Source organism: Coregonus lavaretus (assembly GCF_964263955.1).
Source record: "Coregonus lavaretus genome assembly, chromosome: 33".
Taxonomy (NCBI): Eukaryota; Metazoa; Chordata; class Actinopteri; order Salmoniformes; family Salmonidae; genus Coregonus; species Coregonus lavaretus.
The window spans coordinates 20,558,096-20,566,858 of record NC_140020.1 but is presented as its reverse complement, the minus strand read 5'-3'; positions in this window follow the sequence as shown (position 1 = coordinate 20,566,858).

Sequence of the window (8,763 nt, the reverse complement as noted above, 5' to 3'; positions counted from 1 at the left end):
CGAGCAGGAGGAGACATACACCCTCACGTCCTTAGCCAAGGTAGGCCACCAGTACTTCCCTGTCAGGCAGTGCACTGTACGGCCGATGCCTGGGTGACCAGAGGAGGGAGACGTGTGTGCCCAATAGATAAGACGATCACGGACACTAGACGGCACGTACCGAAGCCCAGCTGGGCACTGAGGTGGAGATGGCTCTGTGTGTAACGACCGCTCTGTGTCCGTGTGCACCGCCCACATCACCGGCGCCACAATGCAGGAGGCCGGGAGCATGGGGGTGTTGTCAATGGGCCTCTCCTCTGTGTCGTACAGCCATGACAGTGCGTCTGCCTTCACGTTCTTAGTGCCTGGTATATAGGACAGCGTGAAATCAAACCGGGTGAAGAACAAGGCCCACCTGGCCTGGCGAGGGTTCAGCCTCCTCGTTGCCCTGATGTACTCCAGGTTACGGTGGTGTCCAGACGAGGAAAGGGTGCTTAACCCCCTCGAGCCAGTGCCACCACGCTGTCAACAGCCAACAGCTCCTGATCACCAACATCATAGTTCTGCCAATTACGCACTGCTGAAATGCGGTCTCCCTCCATCTGCACAGCTGAGGTGGTGATGTGGTATCCGAGGAAGGAGACGGATTGTTGGAAGAACAGACATTTTTCTACCTTGGTATACTGGTCATGCTCCAACAGTTGGCCAAGCACTCTGCGAACCAGGGATACATGCTCGGCGCGCGTAGCGGAATACACCAGGATGTCATCAATGTAGACCACCACACCACGACCAATAATGTCCTGAAACACATATCGTTCACAAGGACTGGAAGACTGATGGAGCATTCATCAACTCGTACGGCATCACCAGGTATTCATAATGGCGCGTTGTTGTGCTAAATGTTTTCTTCCATTTCTGTCCTTCCCGGACACGCACCAGGTTGTACGCACTCCTGAGATCTAATTTCGTGAATAAGCGCGCCCCATGCATTGATTCGATCACAGAGGAAATGAGGGGTAGAGGGTAACTATAGCGAATGGTAGTTTTATTAAGTGCACGGTAATCAATGCAAGGGCGCAGACCCCCGTCTTTCTTCTTCACGAAAAATAAACTTGAGGAGGCCGGTGAAGTGGAGGGACGTATGAACCCCTGACGCAGGGACTCGGAGACGTATGTCTCCATAGCCTCCGTTTCAGCCTGCAACATGGGATATACATGACTCCTTGGAAAAAGCATGCGCCAAATCGAGGGGGGAATGCGCACAGGGGGAATGCGCATGGTGGAGGCAGTGTCTGGACTTTCCACCATGGTCGCACCAACGGAAACAGCTAGACACCTACCCTGACACTCTCGCGACCACCCTGTGAGAACCCTCTGCGGCCATGAAAAGGTGGGGTTGTGTAGTGCTAGCCAGGGAATGCCCAACACAACAGGGAAATCAGGGGACTCAATAATATGAAAGGTGATTTGCTCTTTATGGGTCTCATGCGTAATCATAGTGACTGGTGCTGTAACCTCCCTAACAAAACCTGACCCTAATGGTCGACTGTCAAGTGCTTTGATGGGCAATGGAATGGAAAGGGGAACCAATGTAATACGTAGACTAAGAGCTAAAAATCTGTCCATAAAGTTCCCAGCTGCGCCTGAATCTACCAGCGCCTTACACTGGGGACCTACCGTGTAATCAGGGAAGTTGACATGGATGGTTAAATGCGCAGCAGAGGGCTCTGAACGAGTGTGGGTTTGCGCTACCTGGAGTGACACGACATCGTGCAGCAGAATGTCCTCTCTTGCCACATGAGTGACACTGGATCTGTCGTCCTCCGTTCTCCTGGAACGCTGCACCACCCAGCTCCATCGGAACGTGAGCCGGATTGAGATGGGCTGGCCCCTTCCAGGACGTCCTCTCAAAGCCAGCAGGTTGTCCAACCGGATGGCCATGTCCACCAGTTGGTTGAAGGTCAGAGTGGTATCCCGGCAGGCTAGCTCCCTTTGGACGTCCTCACGAAGGCTGCATCGGAAATGGTCGATGAGGGACCACTCATTCCACCCGGACCCAGCCGCTTGAGTTCTAAACTCCAGGGCAAAGTCTTGCGCGGTCCTCGTCCCCTGCCTCAGATGGAACAGACGCTTGCCCACCTCTCTTCCTTTGGGGGGATCATCAAAGACTGCCCGGAAGAGGCGAGCGAACTCTCCATAGTTGTCCAACGCGTCTCCTCCTTCACTCTAGACTGCGTTGGCCCACTCCAGGGCTTTCCCCCAGAGGCAGGAGACGAGGGCGGACACCTTCTCCCGATCCAATGGAGCAGGGCTGATGGTGTTGGAATAGATGTCCAGCTGCAGAAGGAAACCCTGGCAGCGGGCAGCTGTCCCGTCGTATTCCCTCGGTCGAGACAGGTGAATACCACTGGGTGCTGGTGTGTGGGTGGCTGGATCCGGTCGATCAGCTGGTTCCGCAGGGTCGGGTCAGATCCTCTCGTCTCTCTGGACGGCCTGGAGAACCCAATCCATCGCTTCGCCCAAGCTGGCTAACATATTGGAATGCTCCCGGATCCGCTCCATGACTCCAGGCATATTCCCCGCTCCTGCTGACTCCATGCTGTTGGGTGTGTTATTCTGTAGCGGGTGATGAGGACGGAGTCAGGCGCAGGAGGTGTGAATCACAGAATATGGTTTATTCATCCAATGCAGCAGTTCGCAGCAATGTGAAAACCAAATACAGTGCGACTTCAATGCGCACTGGGAAAACAATACACACGGGTGAATATCCCGAGACAAAAGTAACATGAATGCTCAATTGAGCTAGCGACACCTCCACATGGAAACAATAACACACAAAGACATGGGGAGCAGAGGGAATGCTTATACAGAGACTGATGAGGGGATATGAACCAGGTGTGTATGAAAAACAAGACAAAACAAATGGAATGATGAAAAGAGGAGCGGCAGTGGCTAGAAGGACGGTGAAAACGAAGGCGAAGCCTGCCCGAACAAGGAGAGGAGGCAGCTTCGGAGGAAGCAGTGAAAGTTCTTGCGATTTGTAGTCTATGACATTTCAGATTTACATTTGATAATTTTTCACATAGTAGTTTGGAATTGGTTAACTACTTTTTCAAAGTAACTTTAGTTAAGTAAACTACATTTTTCTTAAGGGTAGCTTTAGTGTAGCTTCCCCTACACTGTTGGCTCAACTACAGGGAATACAATGCGCAACGAGGAACAACGAGTCAGAGAATGGTGCTGAAGCGCGTAATCGGGGGTGTATGATAGGCAGCCTAGTCTTTGCAAGTCTGATCTGCAATGGATTTGTTATTATAATGTTTATACTGGTCTTACTGGTCACAATAAACTGTGTGGTCGTCTTTTCAACATGTTATTGAGCAAAAGCTGTGTGCATTAAGGAAATAGATTCCTGGCTTAAATAGAAACCTGTCTCTAATAAGCGCCGGTTGTGTTCAGTGATTGAAGCAAATAAATGTCTTGGCTATTTATTTAAGTTTTACGGTAATCCGAAATAGAGAGTAATATTCTAAAAACACATTCCTCAAAGGGCTAACTGGATGTATGTAGGTTAAAGCTCATGGAAAACATACAGTATGTCCAACACTACTGGAGGGTTTCCTCATATTCATGGAGAGGGAGATGAGAAGAGGAGGAGTGGAGAGGGAGAGGGTGAGGGAGAGGGAGAGGGAGAGGGAGAGGGAGAGGGAGAGGGAGAGGGAGAGGGAGAGATAACAAGGTTCATTGGTTCCCAACCTCCTGCAGAGCTTCAGTGGCCCTCACTGTCAACCCTCGCACCCCTCATCCTCCTCTCATCCCTCTCTCCTCACCCTTTCCTCACCCCCATCTTTTTGCACCCTCACAACCCTATCTCTATCCCTCTCGTCTCTTCCTCCCATACCCCTCCCACCACTCTTCCCTCTCCCCTTCTCTCTAGTCCCAGGGCACGGCTGTAGGCTGTAGATTACATTAGATCTGAGGCTCCACTGCCTGACTGCGGGTCAATATTGACTCTTCCTACAAAGCAGAGCGAGAGAGATTGAGCGAGAGAGGCAGAGAGAGGGAGAGAAGGAGCTCCGTGAACCCGGGGCCTGACTGTTTGACAGGTCATATTTCTGAATTAGGCCTGACATTAGAGGGCACTTTCCCTCATTAAGCATTCATTAGGCAAGAACTGCAATGGAGGGAGGGAGGGAGGGAGGGAGGGAGGGAGGGAGGGAGGGAGGGAGGGAGGGAGGGAGGGAGGGAGGGAGGGAGGGAGAATGAAATGACAAAGAAAGCTAGGATATCTGTCTCTTGAGGCCCAGTTGCTCCCTAACTTATTTCTCTACTTTCGCAAGCAAGTACACACACACACACATGCACGCACACATACACACACACAGGGACTGACTGTATGTTCTGAGTCTTACGTCCATCTACAGTGAGGGAAAAAAAGTATTTGATCCCCTGCTGATTTGGTATGTTTGCCCACTGACAAAGACATGATCAGTCTATCATTTTAATGGTAGGTTTATTTGAACAGTGAGAGACAGAAAAACAACAAAATAATCCAGAAAAACGCATGTCAAAAATGTTAAAAACTGATATGCATTTTAATTAGGGAAATAAGTATTTGACCCCTCTGCAAAACATGACTTAGTACTTGGTGGCAAAACCCTTGTTGGCAATCACAGAGGTCAGACGTTTCTTGTAGTTGGCCACCAGGTTTGCACACATATCAGGAGGGATTTTGTTCCACTCCTCTTTGCAGATCTTCTCCAAGTCATTAAGGTTTCGAGGCTGACGTTTGGCAACTCGAACCTTCAGCTCCCTCCACAGATTTTCTATGGGATTAAGGTCTGGAGACTGGCTAGGGCACTCCAGGACCTTAATGTGCTTCTTCTTGAGCCACTCCTTTGTTGCCTTGGCCGTGTGTTTTGGGTCATTGTCATGCTGGAATACCCATTCACGACCCATTTTCAATGCCCTGGCTGAGGGAAGGAGGTTCTCACCCAAGATTTGACGGTACATGGCCCCGTCCATCGTCCCTTTGATGCGGTGAAGTTGTCCTGTCCCCTTAGCAGAAAAACACCCCCAAAGCATAATGTTTCCATCTCCATGTTTGACGGTGGGGATGGTGTTCTTGGGGTCATAGGCAGCATTCCTCCTCCTCCAAACACGGCGAGTTGAGTTGATGCCAAAGAGCTCCATTTTGGTCTCATCTGACCACAACACTTTCACCCAGTTCTCCTCTGAATCATTCAGATGTTCATTGGCAAACTTCAGATGGGCCTGTATATGTGCTTTCTTGAGCAGGGGGACCTTGCGGGCGCTCCAGGATTTCAGTCCTTCACGGCGTAGTGTGTTACCAATTGTTTTCTTGGTGACTATGGTCCCAGCTGCCTTGAGATCATTGACAAGATCCTCCCGTGTAGTTCTGGGCTGATTCCTCACCGTTCTCATGATCATTGCACCTCCACGAGGTGAGATCTTGCATGGAGCCCCAGGCCGAGGGAGATTGACAGGTCTTTTGTGTTTCTTCCATTTGCGAATAATCGCACCAACTGTTGTCACCTTCTCATCAAGCTGCTTGGCGATGGTCTTGTAGCACATTCCAGCCTTGTGTAGGTCTACAATCTACAACCTTGGAGAGCTCTTTGGTCTTGGCCATGGTGGAGAGTTTGGAATCTGATTGATTGATTGCTTCTGTGGACAGGTGTCTTTTATACAGGTAACAAACTGAGATTAGGAGCGCTCCCTTTAAGAGTGTGCTCCTAATCTCAGCTCGTTACCTGTATAAAAGACACCTGGGAGCCAGAAATCTTTCTGATTGAGAGGGGGTCAAATACTTATTTCCCTCATTAAAATGCAAATCAATTTATAACATTTTTGACATGAGTTTTTCTGGAGTTTTTTGTTGTTATTCTGTCTCTCACTGTTCAAATAAACGTCCATTACAATTATAGACTGATCATTTCTTTGTCAGTGGGCAAACGTACAAAATCAGCAGGGGATCAAATACTTTTTCCCCCCACTGTATGTCACGTGTGTTTTGGCATGTGGTCTTGACCCAGGTGACAATAATCACTGTCTTTTGTGTGTCAACAAGGTTCCCTCATCCTTTCCTCCCGCATTCTCAATAGACACGCATAGAGGGGCAGCAAGCATGACAGCCCCCTACACACACACACACACAAACCCCGACCCCCACCATCTCCTCTGTCCCACCAGTAGGACGTCCTAGTGGACTTTTCCACATCACTCTTTTGTTCTCTCCCTCAGTCTTTGAGCAAGTGTGTTTGCTTTTCTTCCTTTCTTTTCCTGCTCTCTCTCTCTCTCTTCCCATGTTCACTTCATTTGTCTGGCTGGCTCCGACAAGAGTTCCATCAAGATGGTTCTCTTTGTGTTCTGTGTGAGAATCGTCATAGTAACAGCAGCATAGAACATGAACGTTGACCCCATGGAACATGAACGCACCTTACGCGTAATAGATAGAGTTACCTCATATAAGTACACAGACAAATTGGTCTCAGACAAACATATTTAGCATTAGCCATAGTTATATGCCGGTCTTGTGGTTAATTAGCATTACGACTATGTTATGGTTTGTTAGCATTAGCGGATATGGTTTATTTGGGCAGCAGGAGTCTGTGGTGATGTGGTAAACTGGCTATTTCACACACCACCGTGGCCCGAATCGGCATTTCACACACACACATGTGGAGGTCAGGGGACAGGAGCAGAAGTCTCCTGCGGCTCACCTCAGTAGTTTAGAGAGAGAGAGAGAGAGAGAGAGAGAGAGAGAGAGTGTGTGTGTGTGTGTGTGTGTGTGTGTGTGTGTGTGTGTGTGTGTGTGTGTGTGTGTGTGTGTGTGTGTGTGTGTGTGTGCCGTTTGTGTGTGTGCCGTTTGTGTGTGTGTGTGTGTGTGCATATGATGAAGGGTTCACATCCCGGGTTTATTCTCACGTGCAGCCTGAGCTTTTTCAGGGGGAAGAGAGAAAAACAATTGGCTGTCGCTGAGTTGGTTGTGTTTGGCTCTGAAAATCTCTTGTGGTTGACTGCAGTATGTTAGGTTACTCCCTCCTGTTTACCTGTTTTCCCTCATGAACAACAATAGACACAAATTCCAAACCATGTTCATCAGTTCCTAAATGTGAAACATTGCAGTTGTGTCCTGAAGTGAGAAACTTGAAGTTTCTTCTCTTGATGGAAAGCTTATGTTGGGTGATAGCTTGATGGATCAAGGAGGATGAGCTTTCCTTGGTAGAAATAGATCAAAATGTTGATTTCCTGCGTTGTGATTGGTGGTTGCTGGAGGGTTGAGGTTATTTGGAGGTCATCTCAGTGTAGGCTTAATGAGGGTCAGAATGTAGTCCTTCCTCCACAGCAGTCCTCATCCTCAGCCATGTGTAGAATGTGGGTCATCCCTGAAGACATCCTTAGCTTCTGGAGTTGAAGCTCTGCTGAACATCTATAGTACGAACTATAACCCCTGACCCCTCACCTCTGGATGTTTGTATTCCCCCAATTAGTTAGTGTGTCTGACGCAGTTTCACAACTCAAAAAGACATGGGAAAGAGAAGAAGAGAGAGGAGAAACAGAACAGTAAGAGATGGAAAGAGGACACTGTGTGTATAGTATTTCAGTCTGTGTCAGCATCTGGACTATCTCTCTCTGGTTCTCTGTTCTCCTGTTCTCTTGTTATGTTCTCTCAAGTTAGCAGGCCTGCTTCAATGCCTTCAGAAAGTATTCACACCCCATTGACTTTTTCCACATTTTGTTGTGTTACAGCCTGATTTTTTGTCACTGGCCATAATGTTAAAGTGGATTTACGTTTTTAGAAAATTAATTTAAAATGAAAAGGTGAAATTTCTTGAGTCAATAAGTATCAACCCCTTTGTTATGGCAAGCCTAAATAAGTTCAGGAGTAAAAAAAATCTAAACAAGTTACATAATAAGTTGAATAGACTCACTCTGTGTGCAATAATAGTGTTTAACATGATTTTAATAATGACTACCTCATCTCTGTACCCCACACATACAATTATCTGTAAGGTCCCTCAGTCGAGCAGTGAATTTCAAAAACAGATTCAACCACAAAGACCAGGGAGGTTTTCCAATGCCTCGCAAAGAAGGGCACTTACTGGTAGATGGCAAAATATCCAAAAATAAAGCAGACATTGAATATCCCTTTGAGCAGTTAGCAAGTTATTGATTACACTTTGGATGGTGTATCAATACACCAATTCACTACAAAGATACAGGCGTCCTTCCTAACTCATTTGCCAGAGAGTAAAGAAACCGCTCAGGGATTTCACCATGAGGCCAATGGTGACTTTAAAACAGTTACGGAGTTTAATGGCTGTGATAGGAGAAAACTGAGGATGGATCAACAACATTGTACTTACTCTACAATACTAACCGAAATGACAGAGTGAAAAGAAGGAAGCTTGTACAGAATAACAAATATTCCAAAACATGCACCCTGTTTGCAATAAGGCACTAAAGTAAAACTGCCAAAAATGTGGCAAAGAAAGGAACTTTATGTCCTGAATACAAAGTGTTAAGTTTGGGGCAAATCCAACACATCATTGAGTACCACTCTTCATATTTTCAAACATGGTTGTGGCTGCATCATGTTATGGGTATGCTTGTCATCAGCAAGGACTAGAGAGTTTTTTAGGACACAAATAAATGGAATATACACTGGAGTTGCTTACCAAGATGACATTGAATGTTCCTAAGTGGCCTAGTTACAGTTTTGATCTAAATCGTCTTGAAAATCTATGGCAAGACTTG